At 46.2% G+C, this 21470-nt stretch overlaps 1 protein-coding gene across 5 annotated transcripts in view; it reads right to left on the reverse strand.

Moving 5' to 3' along the window:
- Positions 1–21470, reverse strand: part of Cacna2d3 (calcium voltage-gated channel auxiliary subunit alpha2delta 3) — an 823841-nt gene that overhangs the window by 783124 nt on the left and 19247 nt on the right.

A 21470-nucleotide genomic window follows, 5' to 3' on the forward strand; every position in this document is an offset into this window, starting at 1 on the left:
CAAAATGGCGCCAAGTGATGACATATAAAATCAGGTCCTCAACTGCCCCATTACCAATAAGCCCAAACCGAGAGAGGGCATGACATGTCACCTGCGAGCTTTCAGCCAATAGCACAGCTATGATCCCCACATATAGAAGTCAATCTTCCTCCAGATAGTTCCAACTCCCAGCCATCAGTTATGCCCAGCCACTGGCGCCCATGTGTTCTCATGTATATGACTTGGGATGATGTCAGCAAAGCAGGACAGAACACACCTTTAACCTCATCATGAGGGCAGATGGCCATAAGGGTCATTTGCATCCTGCTACCTTCCTCCTCCCCAGAGATGGCCTTCATGGCCAAGAGCCCTGTCAGGATCTGACAGGGAGGGAATTACTTTTCTGTATTCAGCATGAGAGGGCTACAAATGTACAGGAAGCCATGTCTGGCCATTGCTGGTTAGAAATACGTGCAGAGCTGAGAATCACAAGCTGATGCATGTGCCTGAAGGGTGTAGCCTTCATGCTGCACGAAGCCATGGTTCACGTGCTCGCTGACATCTCAAGGACAGAGAGCCCATCTCCCAGCACATGTCCCCTATATGCAAACCTCCTTTTCTAGTGGCATCCTCTACAGCAATGTCCTGTGTGCAGAGCTATCCACACACAGCTTAGCCCACATCAACCTCTCCTCACACTCCTCCTCTGGCAAAATGGCCTCACTCCATCTCATTACTTAAGACCATTTAATTTCTTATTTCTTTGACACAAAGCACTGATCTCAGTGGGAAAAATAGCATAAAATTCACAAAAGCCTAAATGAAGGGAGACAGTGATTATAAACGGGCTTCAGAGAAAATTTAAGATTAGTAACTGGACAGGAAACGTAAAGAGCCCTCAAGTCTTACGGTTCACACATGGCAGAAATTTAATGAATTTAATTTCCCCAGATTGGACAATGAACCTGAAAATGCCTATGATGATCCTAGCCACAAGCAGTTATGAGAAAAACAAAGCCGATCTAACTTCCAGTGTCCATTCTGAAGACATGGTTCTCACCAGTGCCTTCACCAAGCACTAATGCCAGGATCCCCACCATCCTGACTTGCAGGGTCCATGGGGGCAGTCTTAGTGCAGAGTTCTCAAGGTTCCCAGTGGGAGCCGCTGCCAGGAAGAAACGACTCATCTGCTCTCTTGTAGAAAACAACAGTCCAAAATCTCTCCATCCATGGAAGAGTCATTCAACAAACGCTCCGCCAAAATCAGAGAAAGGAATGAGATTACAGAGTGTGTTAGGCAGCTAATTAAAACAGTAATCATTTCATGTTTATTGCCTGGATTTTATAATGCTTCTGGTATGTTTGTTATATAACTGGTGCTTGGAGCTTTCAAATTAAAAATTGTACTGTGATTTCTTTTCTATTCCTAATTCTGTGTTTTGTCATGAAGTATTTTCTCCCCCAACACTGTATAAGCTAATGTCCTTTCCAGAGAAAAGAACTGTGCGTGCATGCGTGCGCACGTGTCATGGAGCATGTAGAGGTCAGAGGACACCTCCAATATAGGTCCTAGTCTTTAGCCTAGATGGAGACAGGGTCCTTTTGTTACCTATTGCTACAGACGCCAGGCTAGAGAGTCTGCAGGCTTCTGGAGGCTCTCACGCTTCTGCTTCCAATCTCACCACAGGAGTGCTGGAGTTACAAGCGAGCCCTGCTCTGCCCTCCCTGTCTTATGTAGATTCTGGGGACCCAGGCTCAGGCCCTTATGTATTCACATGATGGATGATCAGTCATATTCCAAGCCCATGGAAAACTGTTTTGTCACATAGGTAGATTCGACCAATGGGAGAAGAAGGAGGAGTGGACTTGTGGTACCAAAGCCAAACAGGTTCCAAGAGCAGCAGACAGAAAACAAACATTGAGGCATGGGGATTGAACAGCCTCACTGTTCTATAGCCCTCTTTCTACACCACCAACCAGAGCAAGCCCAGGACTCCAGGACCTGGATGGAACCCTCTGTGTATCATCTATTCCTTAGTCCTCTCTCCAACTACTAGATATACTCCAGTAATACAGAATGTAAGCCTTGTGATATTAAACTTTAAATGTACTATAAATCCCATCCATATGTCAAGTCCCTGAAAGGGCCTCTCATGGAGACTATAGATGATGCAACATTCAAGAGACAAAATCTGAAGTTGTACATAACAAATGGTTGCAACCAAATCAAAATAAGGCCCACAGTGATAGTTCGTTTGCATGGTGGTTTTAATATGCTTAGCCTGGAGAATGGCACTATTATGGCCTTGTTGGAGTAGCTGTGGCCTTGTCGAAGGAAGTGTGTCACTGTGGGAGTGGGCAATGAGACCCTCCTCCTAATCGTGTGGGAACCAGTCTTCTCCTAGCTGCCGTCAAAACAAGAAATAGCACTCTCAGCTCCTCCAGCACCATGCCTGCCTGGACACTGCCATGCTTCCTGCCATGATGATAATGGACCTCTGAGCCTGCAAGCCAGCGTCAAGTCAATGATGTCCTTTATAAGATTCTATCACAGCAATGCAAACCCTAACTAAGAATGTTTGGTTGCTGCTTTCTTTCTACATTGCCCCATGTTCCAAATTATCTTAAATTATCGGGCACTGCTTTTATGATGGCCAAAGGATCAGGACCCCACAGGAGATAACCACACAGGCAGACGTGGGGATCCTGAAGAGGGTCAGGCTCAAAGCTGGAGACAAAGCTTATACCACCTATAAAGCAATGTCACCTACATGGCAACTACCATGCAGTGTGTCCGAGCCAGGATTCATAGAAAGCTTCTTCCCAATGGCCACACATGCCCTCTCCACCCATATCCTTCTAGACAGAGGAAGCCATGTGGCCACTTCAAACAGGATGGGAAATAATGATAGTATACCCAGAGACAAAACAAATGGGAGTCTTTGCAAGTGCCACTATTGGCACACCCATAAATGCAAACGGAAGGATCCGAGCCACATGGGGACCCATGAAAATGATCTCTTGAATGGAAATGCTCTTCTGTCTGCTACCCTGGACAATACAGAAGCAGGTGTGGGGCGAGGTCACTTGGGAAGCTTGTCTTGGAGAAAGCAATGTCAACTCTGGAGACCCCTCCCCCGTGTGTGTGTGTGTGTGTGTGTGTGTGTGTGTGTGTGTGTGTGAAAGAGATGGGAGTGCACATCTATTTGAGAGTCCCATTCAGCATTTAGAATAGTCTTCGAATGGAGAGATATGTTTTTAGTACAAAAGGGAAATTATTCACTTGTGTAGAAGAGTCTGTGCTCTTGTGGCTGGGGGAGGGGTGACAGGAAGCAGACCACCCCAGCCCCCACCACTGCAGGCTGCCCTGGTGCTCCTGGTGGGCTTCTTCATCCACCTATTTTCTGACAAGTATGGAGCTCTTGTGCATTGTTCAAAAGGAATCAATAGTGGAAACATTTCCAAGTCAGTCTGGGACATTTCTACAGAAGGTATCTGAAATGGAATAGCTCACAAAAGGAAGGAAATTAACAGGTATGGGTATCCAGCTGCACCCGGGGTGACCTCATAGCTACTGCTGTAAAATACACCCCCTGCAGAGTCCAAATAAAGGGTCCCCAAAACACAGAACCAGGGGGTTTCTAATACCACCATGGCACTTGCCAGAGAATCACAGAGGAAGAGAGGCTAAAGATTGCTAGCAACATGGGAGGAGAGCAATCTTCAATGCTTCTAGCCCCAGGAAGCTGCTGTGCCTCCCACCCCGGGTGGCAATTTCCTTCTGAAATAGTGAGGCTCCATTTAAAATTGTATGTTGCTTCTCTCCCTCCCTAAGAACTTCTGAATGTCATGATTACAGGAAAGCTGTTTGCTCAAAAGAAGCCCTGCCCCACCAGTTTCTCCCCGTCTTTCTCTGTGTTCCTACCAAAAGCACACCTTTGTTCAGGATGCCAGCCTCACTTGGAGAAGACAGAAGCTGTGGCTCAATGTTGATTTGCAAAGCAGGAAAAAAAATCATGGAGAATGCTATGAAGAATACTGAGTCTCCTCTTAGGTCTGAACGCACACATCGGTGTTCCAACCCCCAATGTGATAGTATTACAACCTTTAGGAAGGGAATAAGGTCGTAAGAACAGGGTCCTACACCAATAGTATTGGTGACCTTATAGGAGGAGTAAGAGACAGCTCAGATAATATGTCTCTATCTGGTCCCCCTCTCTGTACACACACACACACACACACACACACACACACACACACACACACACACACACACACTGAAAGGTAGGGTTATAAAAGATGGCTACTTACAGACCACAGGGTCCCTTCATCAAAAACATATGAGAACTGCTTGAATTGAACTTGGATTTCTAGTTCCCACAACTTGAAGCATATAATATTGTTTAAATCACCCTTAGCTGTGATATTTCTGGGGCAGTTACTAACACAATGAATGTCTAAGTGATGTGCTGCTATACCACAAATCACCTCAAAGCCTAGTTGTTTGACCAGTGACGATCTATCTGCCGTGGCTTCTATGGATGAGGAGCTGGAGAAAGGCTCAGTCAGGCTGCCTTACTTGGGGGTCTCTTAAACAGCTGTTATCAGATCCCAGCCCGGCTAACCAAGATTGGAAGATCAACTTTCAAAGGGGCTTCCTTGAATAGCTAGCAAGTCAGCGCCAGCTGCTGGTCAGGGTCTTCGGCTCTCCCACCTGTGACTCTCATGACCTGGCAGGTGATTCCCCCATAGCAAAAGATCCATGAAACTAGATGAAGATCAACCCTCAGAAGTCACATACTGTCTCTTCTGCCAGGAAGGCCAACTTTGGTGCCAAGCGAGAGACACCAGCATGGGAGGAAGGCTAAGAAGCGATGGGGCCTGGATAGTCTACACTTGATGGAGTCAGAAAGCAATCATCAGACACAGCGGGTATCTCGCAGCAATCCAGCTTCCAAATGGACAGGAATTTTAAGGAGCAACCTTTATCCTGACCTCTTCGGTCAGGATAATTCCATGGTGTGGGAACTACACTGGCTCCCAGAGTCCCCTAGAAAAATCACACTCTAGCTGGCCACAGTAGCAAATGGCTTGGTGATATGCCTTTAGCAGGTAGATGTCTTCTTGTGTTTGATTTGCTCCTCCATTTCCCTCCACTTCTAAAGTTTGCCTTCACACTCAGTCATTACTCAGAGTCTGCCCCTGGGAATGCAGTGATGGTGGTTCAGGGACTACGGTACTTTTCCTCTAGCCACAGAAACAGCGTGGGTATATCAACCACTCGGCATCACTTTCATAGACAAGGCATAACTAATGTCAGCATGTGTTTGGTGAGCTCCCAGTTGGCAGGGCCAAGACCACAGGAAAGCTAGAGGATTCTTGGGTTAACAACAAAAAGTGGGAATCGTTGTGTTTTAAAAGTACAATAAGGACAAATTTGGAAATTCTGCTTCCACCACAAGGGCATGAGCTTAGACTAGAGATGTGCTCCAGAAAATTGCTTGGCTCTGGAATAGACTTCTTCAGTGTCCTTGTAATCACTGCATGGGCGCTAAGACGCACAAAAGCGGAATTTCCTCAAGACTGGGAATGAGAGGTGGTGCTAACAGACCCATGATTCAATCTTGATTTCACACCACATGGGCGTGCAGAGTGCCACCTTACAACTTGTTTCCATTCTTGAGAAGGAAAACACATACCTACCTACGTGTTTCACTCTACTTCGGAACCTCTCTGGCTTTAGAATGCAGCCCTGTAACCAGTTCTGGCCAGTGGGGACAATAACGACTATGAGGTGAATGGGGCCAGGATGTGTCCTTTCTCTGCCCCCTCCCAGGAGCCACTAGGAAGGTAATGTGATAACCAGCTGGTCAGGATATAAGGAGGTATCCTGCAACCCCGCAGATGCAGTATGGTTCCCCTGGAGATCTGCTCAGCCTAGAAAGGCTTTGTGGGATGTACAGATAAAGTCTTTCTGGGTAGACCCATGAGGGGGCCAAGATAGCAAAGCCAAATTATGAAAACTACCTCTCAAAAGCACTTCAAAGAGACACCAGGCCTAGAGCACAAGGCCTTCAGTAAGCAAAAATATCAGCCAAGGGCCAGTGTAATGGCTCAGCAGGAGAGGGCGCCTACCTCCAAGCTTGACAACCTGAGTTCAGTCTCTGAACTCATCCAGTACAAGGCAAGAGCCAGTTCCTGCAAGTTGTTCTCTGATGTATAACCACGCAACTGTATGTGCAATTTTAAAAATTAATGTTCGAAAGAATAAAGACACCAGCTGGAAGGAAAGGCCACCCTTTTCATGGCGAGCGCTACCATAACAGCTATGGATGGCGTCCTAATTCATTGCAATGTAGACACGGGGTTCTAGTGATTTCACTGAAACGGCAAACAAAAGCTAAACCGATTTCTACAAAGACACTAAATATAGCAGATGAAGCCATGAAAGTAACACCAACACCTGAAATGGAGGCATGCAGCCCCATCCTCGTGGGGAGGAGGTCATTGGGTCACAGCCTCCTCTGTTTCAGTGAGACTGCACTGTAAATCTACAAAATATATATGTATTTAAACTGCGGGTGCGCCGTGTGCCCTCAAGTGATCTCAAAATCAGCCTGGGCCAGACCTCACCTGGCCGGCCTATGCAGGGATGGCAGGCCAGTAGGCTCTGAGAGGGGATTGGAACTGTAATATTACAATGGAGATGTCTGTCCTTGAGACAGGCTTCCTGGAAGAGGAAGAAAGGAAACTCAGGTTGCCTGCAGTAGGAAAATTATAATCATCTGGCAGAGAGGCAAGGCCGCGGGAGCACAGAATACGATGTTTAAGGAAATGTGCTCATGGACTGATTGATGTTGTGGTGCATACCTACAATCCCAGCACTCAGGAGACTGAGGCAGGAGGATGATGAGCTCCAGGTCAGCCCTGAGATACACAGGGAGACCCTGCCACAGAAAGCAAACAGACCAATAAAAACAAAAATAATTTTCTAATAACAAAGTTAATTCACTGGTAGGTGAATCTTTAAAAGGAATTTTAATTGACTAGAAAATCACAGAGTTTTAAAACATGGGTCGCTATGTCTCAGAGCTCTGGGTTTAAATATGAGCCTGTCACTTAATCTTGGACTCATTATCCAGCCTCCCCAATCTTGGTTCTCATTGTTAAGGAGAAGGTAATAGGACCTTTGTAATAAGGTTACTGTGGCTATTAAATGAATTACTACATCTAATTGTGTAAATTAATGTCATCTATATGACAGGTGCCACTGTAGCTTAGCAAATACTGTCTAAATTTGAATATAAGAAAATAATGATTAGAGTGAAAAAATAGCATTCAAATCAGCCAGATTAAAACCATGATTAAATCCATTATTTATTCCCCTACTCTACAGTATTAAAAATCATGTGTGTCCACATGTGTGTGTGTTCATACATGTGTGTACACTAACACAAACACCCACATTTTATAGCTTCGAAGCCAGAACTGGGTCTATAATTCAGGATTTGATTACTTAGCCCCTAATTTAGCACTGGCTGAATGCCCACGTAGCCCAAAGGGAGGCTTTGAAAAATTTTTATATTGCTTTGCACTTTATTGGGAGATGTGCACCAGCCAAGTCCCAGAAGAAAAGGTTAAGTGTGGTTCGAGAGAAGTTTCTCAGACAGCATTGGCAAACTGACTTAGACAATAAAATTAATTTAGTAGGCTGGAACTTCTTTTCTAAAAAAAGAATAAAACTCTTAGTGCAGTGCACACATTTAGGAAAACACAGCTATGAGCGTGCCAGTTTTCTGGGCAAATCTACTTCTTACTTTGGGTCACTTCAAAAAGTTCCAAACATGAGGTACAGCCCCGTCGCCTTGAGGCTTCCCTTCATTAACTATGCTTCCCTCAGCACCTGCCCACCCAGCTGTTCCTCCTGACCCCATTCCAACGGAATCTACTGAGGCCACACTTGTCTCCCTCACCCTTTGGAAACTGCAGCGCAGGCACGGTCCCCCCACACAATGGACACCCAATAAATGCCGAACAAATAGATCCTTGGATTATAGTCACATAACCCAGAGTCCGGCCACTTCCCAATTAGCATGTTGGCTTGTACAATAAGCATGCACCTTCCTCTGTCATCAGCAGTAGGACTCATCCAAGCCTGGGATGGTGACCTGTTGTTTTATCAATGACTATGGGTGGAGCTTTCTAATACCACCTTGCACGGCCCTCTCAGGAAGGACCACCATGCTCTGCATACAGATGTGAACAAGCTTGTCCCATGGTACCTCTATGACCTCATAGCACCTGCCCTGGCCAATCTACAAAAGAAAACATCTGTATTCTCCTCCAACCAGAAACCGTGGGCCATTTACATAGTAAAATGAACTCATGAGGCACAGTCATTACAAGCTCCTAGATTCCTGCCTAAGTCACTATTGTTAGGTATCTTAATCATGGTTACTATTGTGATGAAACACTGTGACCAAAGCAACTTGGGGAGGAAAGGGTTTATTTCACTCACAGTTCCATACAATAGTTCATCCTCAAACGCATTGAGGGCAGGGATTCATACAGGAACCTGGAAGCAGGAGCTGATTCAGAGGCCATGGAGGGGCGCTGCTTACTGGATTACTCATCCTGCTTTTTTATAGAACCCAGGAACACCAACCCAGCGATGGCCCTCCCACATCCATCACTAATTAAGAAAATGCCGTACTGTCAAATCTTAGGGAGGCATTTTCTTGGTTGAGGCTCCCTCCTCTCTGATGACTCCAGCTTGGGTCAAGTTGACATAAAACTAGTCAGCAGCACACCATGGCTATCTTAGACAAAGTTGCTTCCCAGATAGCATATGTTCCTTTAAATGTTCGAAGAAGTGGCTAGCCATGGCAGGATAGGACCTCAGAATGTGACTGTCCTAATTTACCTTCTCTGACTTTAATACCATTTAAGGGATGTGAACACATGGGGATTCTCATCATTGAGAGAGGCCTGAGGAGATAGTCAAACATGTGTCACACTCGAAAGAGCTGGAGGGTATTGAAGATGAGTCATGCAGGGTCACAGTGTGTCTCTAATTCAAACTACCCAGAGTTGTAGCAAAAGCTTCAGAGAAGAAGGCAGCCTGGAAACGTGGTCTGCAAACAGCTACCTTATCAGGGAGGCTTCATCAGAGGATCCATGAACATCCCCAAGAAGGGAATGTGCGTGGCCCTTTGGGAGTACATGGGGTGTCTTCCAAGGCAGGGCCTAAGGCAAAAGTGGAAGACAGCGTCATAGGATTCACAGCATCCTCACTGGCCAGTTGTAGAAGGAGCAGTCTCATCAATGCATAGCAGAAAAACAAGCTCCCGGGTATGAGAGGAAAGCAAATTCTCCCTCATCTGTGGGCAGGCCATTGTCTAAGAACTGACCCAAGAAAGTACCCCTTTAAATGAGGGTATTCTGTCCCTGGTGGTCTTTTTCAGTGTCACAGTCCTAACAAAGCAAGACGTCTGTTATCGGCCAATGAGCAGGAGACTAGCCAAGAGTCCCAAGGTCCCTGAGAACGGGAGACAAAGTTTTTAAAAGTATATATTAATGTTCAGAAAGTATGAGTATTTTCTCTTCTCCTCTTCCTCTATCTATCTGTCTATCCACATTCCCACTCATCTATGTATCCACCCACCCATCCATTTATTCACCCAACTACCCAAACACTCATCCATCCTCATCATTCACTCATCCATCTACCCACATGTCTGCTTGGCTAGCCATCTATTCATCTACTTATCCATTCACTCAACTATCCATCCTTCTGTTCATCCATCCATCCATCCATCCATCCACCCATTTGCTCATTCATACACCCATCATGTATTAAGCACCAATTTTTTAACCACATTGAGAGTCATCTCCTTGTGGAATACTCCCCAATTGATCTAACTGAACTATAATTATCATTTTGCTTATCTTTCTGTAGCATTTTCGTTTGAATATATGAATTATGTTTACAAGGGTAACTTGACTATGGCTCTACAACATAATAGAATTAAGTTGAGGTTGGGGATTTAGCTCAGTGGTAGAGCACTTGCCTAGGAAGCGCAAGGCCCTGGGTTCAGTCCCCAGCTCCGAGGGAAAAAAAAAAGAATTAAGTTGAACCAAAAACAGTGATTGAAGTAATCATTATACTATTTATTGAAGAGTTACACACCCGGATTATTGGGTGAGCCCTTAGAAGGCTCTTGGCATAGACTTCATGGGCTCCCAGTGCTAGGGGACCAAGGCATGAGGGTGCCCAGGCCTGTCCAGTGCCTGCTTGTGATCTTGGAAACAGCAGAAGGCTAATTAGGGGTATCTGGGTTTCACACACTCCCAATTTCCTCCTACCTCCAGAATAAAACGATCCTTTTCTGCCTTTCACAATCATTATATTTCTCCTTCAGAATCTTCAAAGGATTTCCCTGAAGCTTAGCCCTTTAACATATAAAAAGAAGCTGAAAAGTGAAACTGAAAAATGACAGATTTGACCCCCAGTGGGCCAACTCCATCTTCCCACCAGCATGTTAGGGGATTTCTTACGATTGCTGTTTTTGGTTTTTCTTCCCAGGCATAACTAGAAGTGCAGTTTCCTTTGCTTCTTTTCTTCTCTCTTAGGAAGGAAGCAGACACTTGAAACTGAACTCCCTAGAGAAGGTCAACTCTGCATCCGTCCCTGTGTGTTTGTGCGTGTCTCTATCTGAGAGAGATATGCAGGTAAAGTCCTTTAGGACTTCTCGCTCCTATAAGATGAACTCCTGCACTTGTTCCAGGTCCATACATAGCCTATCCCGTGATTGCAGTTGTGGCCAGCCTCAGAACTCTGGTGGGTCTGTGGAACAGGAAAATGAGTATGCCTATAGACTCTCCCCTTCTTGGGAGCTTTATTGGGATCCTCAGGCTTCTCAGTCCCTGGAGGGCCTGCTGGGGTTCCATTATCAGTTTTTCTCCAGCTATCCTCTAGCTATGACTTCCCTGAGGAGACAGGAGGTCCTTTGGGTCCAAGACATGTATCTAACCTGTACGTACTCTCTTCCCCTAACACACCTCATACTGGTTACCTGTGATCCTAAAACTCCCTGTCCAAATCCCCTAGGCCTCTTCCAGGACCTGTACAACGTTTCTCGAGTGGACCTCCAGAAAGCAGATGGCACTGTAATTGTATACAGCCTCATGTCCAAGAAGGCCAAGAAATAGCTTATCGTGGACACAACACAGAAATGCAAGCAGGGAAACACATATGTGTACACAAGCTTTCTCACCATGCAAATTCCAGCCAGGAGGACAAACAGAAAAGAGGACTGCGTTACCATTACAGAAATAAGGGGTTCAATTTTGCTCCTCCCCTCACTCCTAGAAACATCTGGGTATCCATTTCCATTGTCCTGTTATAAGACCTTCACCCCAGGGCTTTCTGCCCCCACAGGCTCTCCCAGTTTGTTCCATGACTACATTGGCTCTGCTCCTCCCAATCTAGGGCAAAAGTTTCTTCATTAGCATGGAGCCAAATCTCCCTGTGGTCCATACTATCCTCCTGTCCACCCCGGCAACTTCCTTTCCTTTCTCTTCACACCCAAGTACACAGCCTGGACCACGTCAACCTCTGAGCCCTTCCTACTTTGCTCCTGTCAAGGTATGTAGACTATCCCAGAACCAGGATGCAGCCTGCTTCTGGCAAGCCAGTTCTAGTGGCTGTCATCTTCAGGTTAGCCCCCTTGGGGGAAGGGGGTCTCCTGTACCCCAAGGTCTCTCAGGAAGTGTTAACCAAATGGATTTTCTCTCTTCTTTCCTGAAGTCTACCCCATTCCTCTATACCATGAGCCCTTCCTGAAAGGGACCTCAGTTTACTGTCTGTCCCAACACCCTGTGTGACACACAAAGGGACAGCAAGAGTGAAAGCAACATCAAAGATTAGAATTCCTCCATACTCAATGAACACCCCTGGGCAACTGTGGAAGCCAACAAAGTAAGAGCTGATTTGACTGTGATGAGTGTTGAGCACATTGGGAAAGCCCACTTGGGCTCTCAAGCACAGAGTCAATCAAGTAGGACAGAACAAGCGAACAGAGCATTCACGTCTGTTAACAGGCTTAACTTCGACGGGCTGGGTATTCCCCAGTACAAAGCCCTCAAACCTGAAATGCTCCAATCACTGATCCTTTTTGACCACGGTGGTGGTGATCATAAAGGTCAGATCAGGATGCATTCCCTATTTCACATATGCATAAACTATGCGAAATCCCCCAAATCCGAGATACATTTGTTCTCAAGCATTCTAGATAAGGTAGAGGCCCAGCCCATATTAACAGAGAACTCTCATGAATAGTCCCCATTTTACCAATGAGGAGAAGAGACCCAGAGAAATTCCATCACAGACATGTGAGAGTCAGACACAGCAGGGCCACGGCCTCTTCTACCAGAGGAGAGGGCGAATAGCAGAAGGAAAGAGAAGGGATTGGCTTCAATCCCTCTTTTCTAAGAGCCAAATAGAACATACTCTGAGCAGGGGCTCTTCTGAGTTCCTCCCTCCACTAATTCCAGGAATGGTGGACACTGACTTGAAGAGAACCAGGAGAGTTATCAAGAAATTACCCTTGTCTAAAAGCCTGCACTGCAGGCAAGAAAGGGCTACATGTGGCCCTGAGCCTTACTTGCAATGTGCACTACAGCTCCAGGAGAGGCCGGAGCTGTGGTAAAGCAAAGCTAAAAGTTCCTGTGTGCTAAACTAATGGTCTTAAATGTATGTCACACACTTCTGACAATACCTTTACGCCAAGGATGATACCAATCTCCCCATTTCACAGATGGAGACATCAAGGCCCTGAAGAGCAGAGCCACATACTCAAGGGCCAGAGCTAGTAGAGTGTACACTAGGAACTAGGTGTTGTAACCTCTCCAGCCCTTCCTCTGACATTTATTTTCCATCTTTGTTTGGGTACCTTGGCATTAGTTTTCTGGGAAACGGACAGGTTTGGCAGAAACGGCTAATTAGAAGTCAGGATCTATAATTAGCATTATTCACTAATGAGAAGTGTCCGTCCTCTCTGAACCTACAATGCAGACAAGAAAAGGCTGCATTCATGCCTGGAGCTTTGTTGGTGGCATTGCTGGGATGTCCACACCAGCTCCCAAGAGGGGCAGGGCATCCAGCCTGGCTCTGTCCACAGCTGTGGTAGAGCAAGCTATGGGTTCCGTATCTGACTCTTGCTGCCACCCTGTGACAAACACTGGCAATGACAAGCAGGAAAACACTGGGCTTAAAGAACAGGTGGGCACAGGGGCCCCCTGACACTGAACGTCCACCGATAAATCTAGCATCTCCTCCTGACTGTCTCTAAGCATGGGCCGTTCAGCAAGACCATGCGGTCCGGACATGTTCCTTGTCCCCAGAGAAGCACATGCCAGCCACTGAGTATTGATATCAAGGACAATGAGAGGGTGGCAACAGGACTGAGGTGTCTTAAGGACCCCAAGGGCCACTGACCTCTTATGTTTGTACTCCTCCTCCAGGGTGTGGCCCAAGGCTCCCAAACACATACTGAGATGCATACAATGGAGCCCTCAGTCGGTGATGCCAGCTGTCCCAGTGCTGCCAGCACCGTCCCCATCCCTTCTGGTTGGGACTACAGGGGCTGAGCAGTGTTTTCACCATACCCTCAGTGGAAGTATGCCACGGAGAATGCCCTCTGGCAGCTCTCTACCCCTACCAATTGGATCTTGTACCATGCTCTTTCCCAGAGTCTGGAGTAGGAGAAGAATCTGACTTCATTTCTTTTTTTTTTTTTTTTTTTAGAGGCAGAGGGAAAAGCCCAGTACCCCCAACAACCACCCCACGGTCCTCTCCCTGGGAGAGTTAAATAAAAAGCGTGCGAGTCCACACTGTAGTGAGTAATTAAGGGCTCAGCCAGCCAATGCTGTTGTCATGAGTACCACGTCTCTCCCTTCAGGTTCAGGCTAATTAAGCTCCTTCTTCCATGGCCACCTCCTCTCCAGGGCTCACAGCCAAGAGGATGAGACTTTGAGCAGGGGACACAGCCTGGGCAGCAGTTGCCCAGTCTATGGGACAGGTACGATAGAAGCACAGTTATCCTAGAGGGGTGCACAGGGGAGGCTGCTTGATACAACCTAAGTTCCAGGCATGGCTCTCCGCTCTTCGAAGAGAAAGCTCTTCTGTTTCTTTAGTTTACATACTGATAGAAACCAGGGGAGGAAACATAAGTCACAGCCCCCCACAGTGGTCAGAGGAGAGGTTAGGCATCCCCTGAGAAACTGGGGCTGAGCCTCCAGGACTACTCCAAAGGAGCTCCCTTAGTGGGAGAAAGGGGAAGTCTCCCTGTCAGACTAAAAACTGCTTCCTCCTGCTGAACGATACCCTCCACTAGAAGAGATTTACATGACAGGTAGCATCCCTGGCACGGTCTCACTGAGTCAGGCGTGGGCATGAGTCACCTAGAAGAACTAAGAGGTCAGACTCCAAAGTGGTTCCTGTTAGCCTCTTCACAGCTGGGTACCAGCTCTCTGGATCCCCTCTGCTTGACCCAGGGTGAAATATGAAAACCATCCCAAGTCCTGAGAATGATTGCCCACCCCCTCCATTCAGCCTGCAGGGAAAGCAAGGATGCTGGACATATCCTAAAGTTTCTGAGAGCTGTCTCCACAGAGCAGTGGTCACCAGGCCTTCAGAGACAGTGGACCCGTACAGTCTGGAGGTCTTGGTCCCTGTGCACAGCTCACACAGAACCCTCCTGTCACCTCCTCATCACGTCAACCTCCTTCAAGGCAGAGAGAGGCAAGTGACATCTCATGCCTTCAAATAAGATGCAGATTCTGTTGCGATCTGGTCCAGGTATCTGGATGCGCAAACGGTACTAAGGCTCTTGGTGCTGGCTCATGAAAGGGACTCTGAATCCTTGTGCTCCTGAGTCAGAACACAGAATGGGAATGTGTACCGAAGACAACACTTTTCCAGCTGCCTTGACCTTCCCAAAGACAGAAGGTGGAGGAAAGGATGAGGTTAGCGGGGAGACTTGGTCATAGATACTGCAGTCCTGCCACCAGCCCTGTGTGAACTGAGGGCTCGCTACTCACCTACAGTTCTCATAGCAGTGGAAAAGGTGGAGGAACCATCCCGGGGAAGCTTAGCTTCATCCATCATTTCTGGATGTGCCAGGCTGGGCTCTGCCCCAGGCTTCGTTCTCAAGCACTAGAGACCAAGGTCACCTACAGCTATCAGAGGACACAGACCGGTAAAAAGTAAAACAACAAATTTGTAGTTCAGTTATATTGGGACCAGGACTGTCAAAGAAGTCACAGGGGTACAAGTGCTGGGTGGGTTTTGATGCTCCTGGTTAAGCAAGAGCAGGCACCAAGACTGCAGGGCTGCAGGCTGCCTAGGAAGAAGAATATCTCATCCCTAGCCAAGGATCAAGAAGATGTGCCAACTTTAATAAACAATTGTAATAAGTATTGTAATAGAAAATCTAGAAATATAAAATAATAGAGAAAAAGGTGGAGATAAGCTAGTGACATTAGACCAAGCAGAAGAAAAGTAAGGTTGTTTGATCTCCACCCAGAGGGAGAGCTGAGAACTGTGAACAGTGCTGGGAAGAGAAGAGGGTGGAGACTCTTCCACAGCAGGAAGCAGAGGTCTTCCCATGAACAGCTGCCTATCAGTGCTTCACTAGGCTCACCTCAGACACTCCCTCAATGCCGTGTCCTGCCCTGGCCTTTAAGGACAGAGAAGGGCAAAGCCAGCTCCTATTTACAGAAATCTCCTTTTGAAGCCCAGAATCCCAAGCCTTGATTCCCCTAGGGAAATGGGAACATAGAACACAAAGCCAGGCCTCGATGTTTTCAACCAACCTAGCACTGAGAAAGCTGGAGTCACGCCATTTCTTTCACGGAAAGACCAATGGCGTCAAACAGCCAGAGGACATTCCCTTAAAGGAAGGGGGCAATCCTATATAGCATCCACACCCTCGAGTTTGCAAGTCCTCATCAAACAGCTTGTAGCTTGATAGCCGCTGGGTTCCAAAAGCCCCGAGTCCAGGTAGTCAACATCCTTCCCAAAGCTGGTGCAGCAGCCTGGTCCCAGATGTGGCACACAGCTCAAGCTCACATCTGTAAAGATCTGCATTTCCTCTAGAGTCTAGGCATCATGGCGTAATTACCTTATTTTAATTAGCTGTTGTTAATTCCTGTTATTACTGTTACCCTTAATTTATTTGACTGCTAAAATGAGGGCATTGGGGAGCTGCAGGAGACAGCTTCCTCTCTCCCAGCAAACCATTACATCACGGTTTATCTTTTTAAAGCCAGTCTTAAAAATCAGTGCAAGCCAATCTAAAACTTTCCAACTGTAATGATCTTATAAGCTGGTAATAACAATGAAGAAAGATGCCTTAAGATCTTTTTATCTAAACTTGACTTTTAAAAAACCGGGCATGAAAACCAATGCAACCAATCTGTAGATTATTTTAAAGCATAATTTGTAGAGCGGTAGTGTTTCAAAATCATCCAAATCCCCATAGTCCTACTGTCTCAAGGCTGGAATAAACAGTGAAAATTAAATAGCAGTTGCCATTACTGAGCCTTTACTGTTTAAGTCTACCCTAAACATGACATATATGACTTCATTTAATCCTCATAACAGGGCCAGTGAATAGATTTTATTTCCTCTCGGGAAAATAAACCACAGCGTTTTGTATATACCTTGATTACATTCGTACAGCCTGTGAGAAGCCAAGCAATACTTGAATCCAGACGTGTGTGGTCCTAGAACCTTGTTTTAAGAGCCATATTGTCTATCTCCCTGTGTAAGAAGGAATGCCTTGGTCACAGAGCCATACAAAGGCTGGGTGCCCGTAGATTGGGCATCTTAAACACTGCCTGGCTCTTGGTGAATGTCCAGCAAACAGCGGTATACTGTTGTCACTGTCTGCCGTTTATCACAGTGTAAGCACTTATCACCGTTACCATCATTGTCAACTTTTGTACTAGGGAGCCACAGGGCAGATGAGAACAGCGAAGGGGCCTGGGAGAGCTCGGAAGAGCCTAAGCATCACCAAACAGCTAACCAGATGCCAAGGTCAACTGTGAGGATCTGAGTAACGTCCTAACAGCAAAGGGGATGAGGGTGAGGGTAGCAACACAATGCAGAGCCCCTGGCAGAGCAGGAACTCGGATCCTGAACTCAGGCATTGGGCTGAGAAGACTGGAAGATCAGAAGGCTGTTACAAGGACCAGAGACTGAGAAGACCAAGGAGAAGAGACTAGGGAGAAGGGACTGAGCAAGTGAGTTCCTGGGGCTCAAGCACAGCTGACACACGACCCAAATATGTCCCTGAAGGCAAGGCTAGACCATCAAGGGTAAAAAAGTAACAGGGCAGGGCCTCCTGGCTGGCATTTCTGCTGTTACTTCCTACTTTCCTCTCCAGTATCAGTGAAATACCATCTTGTCATCAAAGCCTCCTTCCACTCCAGACCAGAGCAGGCCCTCAAGTCACATGCTATTAGCCCTGCTTATGGCAGCAGAGAGGCACCTGGATGCACTACTCTAATAATTTGAGAAATTCCTGATTGCTGCTCTAGATGGTAAATGCCCACAAGGGTGAGCAAACTCTGTCTTAAACTGTCCTTACAAAGCATCATTCCTAAGTCAGAGGAGCGGGTTGAAAAGAAAATTCCTGCGGGATGATAAATGAATGAATGAAGGAAAGACTGTCTTCTCTTGCTCTTGCCAGGGACCAAGGGTGGCCCAATGCAACAAAGTCCCCTCTGGAGATGCCCTCCACCTTCTCCCTATAAATGAAATGGAAAAATGGAGAAAGAATGTGTTATTGATGTATTTTGACATCCTGCACTAAAAGCCACTACACAAGAAGGAAAGTACTAATAGCCATCATCTCTCAAATTGATACTGGACCGTTAGAGGGCTCGATCCAAGGACTTCTATAATGTACAGGATGTGCTTCTCTCCCTACCCCAGCCCATCCTCCTCCTGCAGCCAGTCAAATGGGGTCTGAGAAAGAGGATAAACAATGCAGTGCCACAACCAACAACCAACTGCAATAAGGAGTGGTGACCCTACGGGGACAGCTGACCCTATGGGGACAGCTGAGGCAGTTTAACTCACCACCACACACAGACAGCACACGTGGGAAACTCCTCAGATGGGGCCTTGATATCTCTGGACTGCTTCAGATTCCTGAAGTCACACTAGCAAGTATGGGAACATTTCCCAAAGAAAGAGGGGTCACCAACATGACGTTTTAACTAAGGAAAAGAACTGAGATCGAATTAGTTTCTAAACAACCATGAAGTTTCCTTTGCTATGACATATCCTCTTTGGGTCCACATGCATGAGCACACACGTGTGTATTAAGCATGCACAGAAAGAGAGAGAGAGAGAGAGAGAGAGAGAGAGAGAGAGAGAGAGAGAGAGAGAGAGTTGATCTGTGAAGCACAACAAAGGACATTTCTCTTAGAGGTTCAGTTAATGAATGTCCCCAGTAGCCAGAAGTCACAGCTGAGGGCAGGGTAGACCTGGTGACAGCGTGTCTTTTCTCTTATGATTTTATTGATCATGGCCTGTAAAGTTCATTCATTCTCCACAAATATTTATAGACAGTGACTGCTGGCCAAGTTAAAGCCAATCAAAGCAGTAACCAGTTTAAGCCAAAGACTCTGTTGTGGAGAGCCAGAGTCCTTGAGTTGACCCCAGGATAAAACAACACCACTGACCATGGAGAGTGGGTGTACGGCTGACTCGAAGAGAGGAAAAGTTGGAATGATGGTTGCTGCTGTTTGGTGGAATCCTAAGACTTCCAGACATGGAGCTACACCCTACCTTTATGATCTAATTTATATTCACAGCGATTCAACAAGGTAGAGGTCATTTCAAGATGAAGAAACTAGAGAACTAAGAAACTGTGCTAGGCCATGTCCTACCCACAGGGTGAGCCAGGATTTGAAGCCATTTCTAGCTTCTAGCCTTATGAAGTTCATCCATCCATTGTCCCCAGTGTTGGTAGACGACTCATAGGGCCATTGTTTCTGAGATACCCATGTCCCCTCCTGAACCACTCAGGGGACTGCTCTCTTCCCCCACCTCTAGGCTGAACTGTGACTACAACGCACTTGTTGAATCTGGACTAGATTTTTTTTTTTAATTTGGCAGTGTAAAGCAATTAGTGTCATTTAGTCAAGCGTGTTATTAAGTCCGCATTCAAGGAAGGATGGTTCGGGAGAAATGAATATACCAGGTTACATAAATACCAATTTACTCACTGTCTAAAATACCACAAAACGTCATCATATGTCAAATATTTTAGTACCTTTATTCTTGCCTTTTACATTCAGAGATGACTCCGTCCTCACACACAGCTTGAAGAACGAGGCCATGAAGAACGAGGAAATCCTGGGGGAGAATGTTAGCAGAAATGTAGAATTTTTTTTACTAAACTGAGTATCACTTCTGCTTCCCTTCATACCAGAGCTGTAAGAAGGTAATCCTCTCTTGGCCGTTCAGCTATGTCCTCCCTGGTGAGTCTGATGCCAGCCTTGCAAAGCTGGGTAGGGCCAGCAGCAGCTCTGAATTTCCCTGTACTCCTGCAGATGCCAGGTGTGGACAGGGAGAGGCACACAGTGCTAGTAGAAAGGGGGGGGGGGTGCTAGGGTCATATGAAATGAAGACAGGACTCCTACCTACTGAAGAACAGACTGGGAAACAAATGAGGCCTGATCTCCTGCCCTCTGGAGCTGAAGCTCTTGGCAGGGAAGACCTTCAAGCTTTATCCTGTGCAGAACCAGGGGAAAGGCATCAATTTCAGAACTGTAAATCGGGCACCTGCACTCTCTGGTACAGAGGTTTCCTTGAGCGACATCATGCCAAAACTACCAAAAGGAGGGGAAACTGGTATCTGAGTGGCAAGAATTCTCAGGAAGGGGTAGGTGTTCAGGTTAACTGAAATAAACGTGGCCATAGGAACTGGATTTGCATCTGGGGTGGAGCTGTCCAAGAGACCCTCCCACATCTAGTTTCATGATCTTGGCCTGGTTTCCTCACAGGCAGCAGGAGAGGGAACACAATTCTGGAGCTCCTCGTAAAGCTTACAGAAAGGATCTTTTCCACACTTAATCTCTTGTCAAGAGGCCTTGTCCTGGCACCCTGAGAAAGACAGGGCATGGTTCCTGACCTCAGAAAAACAGCTGATGCTGAAGACGTACTCAGATTAACTGCTCAGTGGGTAGAGTAAAAACCCCAATGGCTGATGCTCCAAGGAGGAGGCAACCAGTCCAACACAACTACCACCACGCTGTGTAGAGGATATAAGAAGGCCACATTCTACAGCTCTCAAGACACTTACCCAGTCTGTACTCCCCAAGCCCACTCTTCCAGTCTTCCTCTTGTCTTCTAGTAACTCTTCCCCATTGTTTCTACACAAATTGCCTCTGACTGGGCCTACTGACTGCACTGCAGTAACCCCATGGTTACACTCGGAGCCCACGAAGGTTTCCAACATCAGAAGAGAAGCAAATGCAAATAAACACAGCTAAAAATACAGGTGCTTCTATGTACGCTGGGAGGGTGCCCAAGAAACCTGCCATAAGATGCAAGGATTGGGTATACATAACACTACAGCATGGTGTACCTCAGTAACAGTCCACTCTAGAGTAGGTCCTCCCAGGTATAGAAAATCAAACACTCTCTGGGGAAGAAAAATCATAACGAAATTTATTTTTAAAACAATTACTTGGTGTACATACAATTAATTAAATAGCAAATTTACTTAAGGTGTGCTTACTTAGTTTTACATTAAAAAATTAAATCTTGGTTGACTAATATCTGATACTGAAGGACACAGACAGAGCATCTTGCTCATTTTCCAGAGCTGATCAATCTTTCATTTTAGAGTCATGAACTGCACATCACACAGACATGTAGTCTAAAAGGGGCAGAAGTAAGTTTAGGGCCATTTTAGAAATTTTGCCATAATTCCAAACCAAAAATTCATGGAACTTTTTTTTTTAGGAATTCATCCATAACTCAAGTGGCTATTTTAAAAATTAAAGACTCTAACACAGGGGCTGGGGATTTAGCTCAGTGGTAGAGCGCTTACCTAGGAAGCGCAAGGCCCTGGGTTCGGTCCCCAGCTCTGAAATAAAAAGAACAAAAAAAAAAAAAAAAGACTCTAACACAATCCAATTTAAAGACATAGAAATACTATGCTGATACTTGCATACTTGGGGACTGTGGTCAGAAACCATTAAAGGTCTTATTTTCTCTAATTAAACCATTAAGCTTCTGTAGACACGGGAAAACTTTGTAACTACAGTAAAAACACTGTGGTTCATGACATAGAATGATCCCAATCGGAGCCAAGGGTGTTTTACCTAGCATTCATTGGCACCATGTGAGATGATAACCTGTACAGTGCAAAGTGCACATTGCGTTGGAAACCAGGGATGAAATGATG

Source organism: Rattus norvegicus, chromosome 16, assembly GCF_021556685.1.
Source record: "Rattus norvegicus strain SHRSP/BbbUtx chromosome 16, alternate assembly SHRSP_T2T, whole genome shotgun sequence".
Lineage (NCBI taxonomy): Eukaryota > Metazoa > Chordata > Mammalia > Rodentia > Muridae > Rattus > Rattus norvegicus.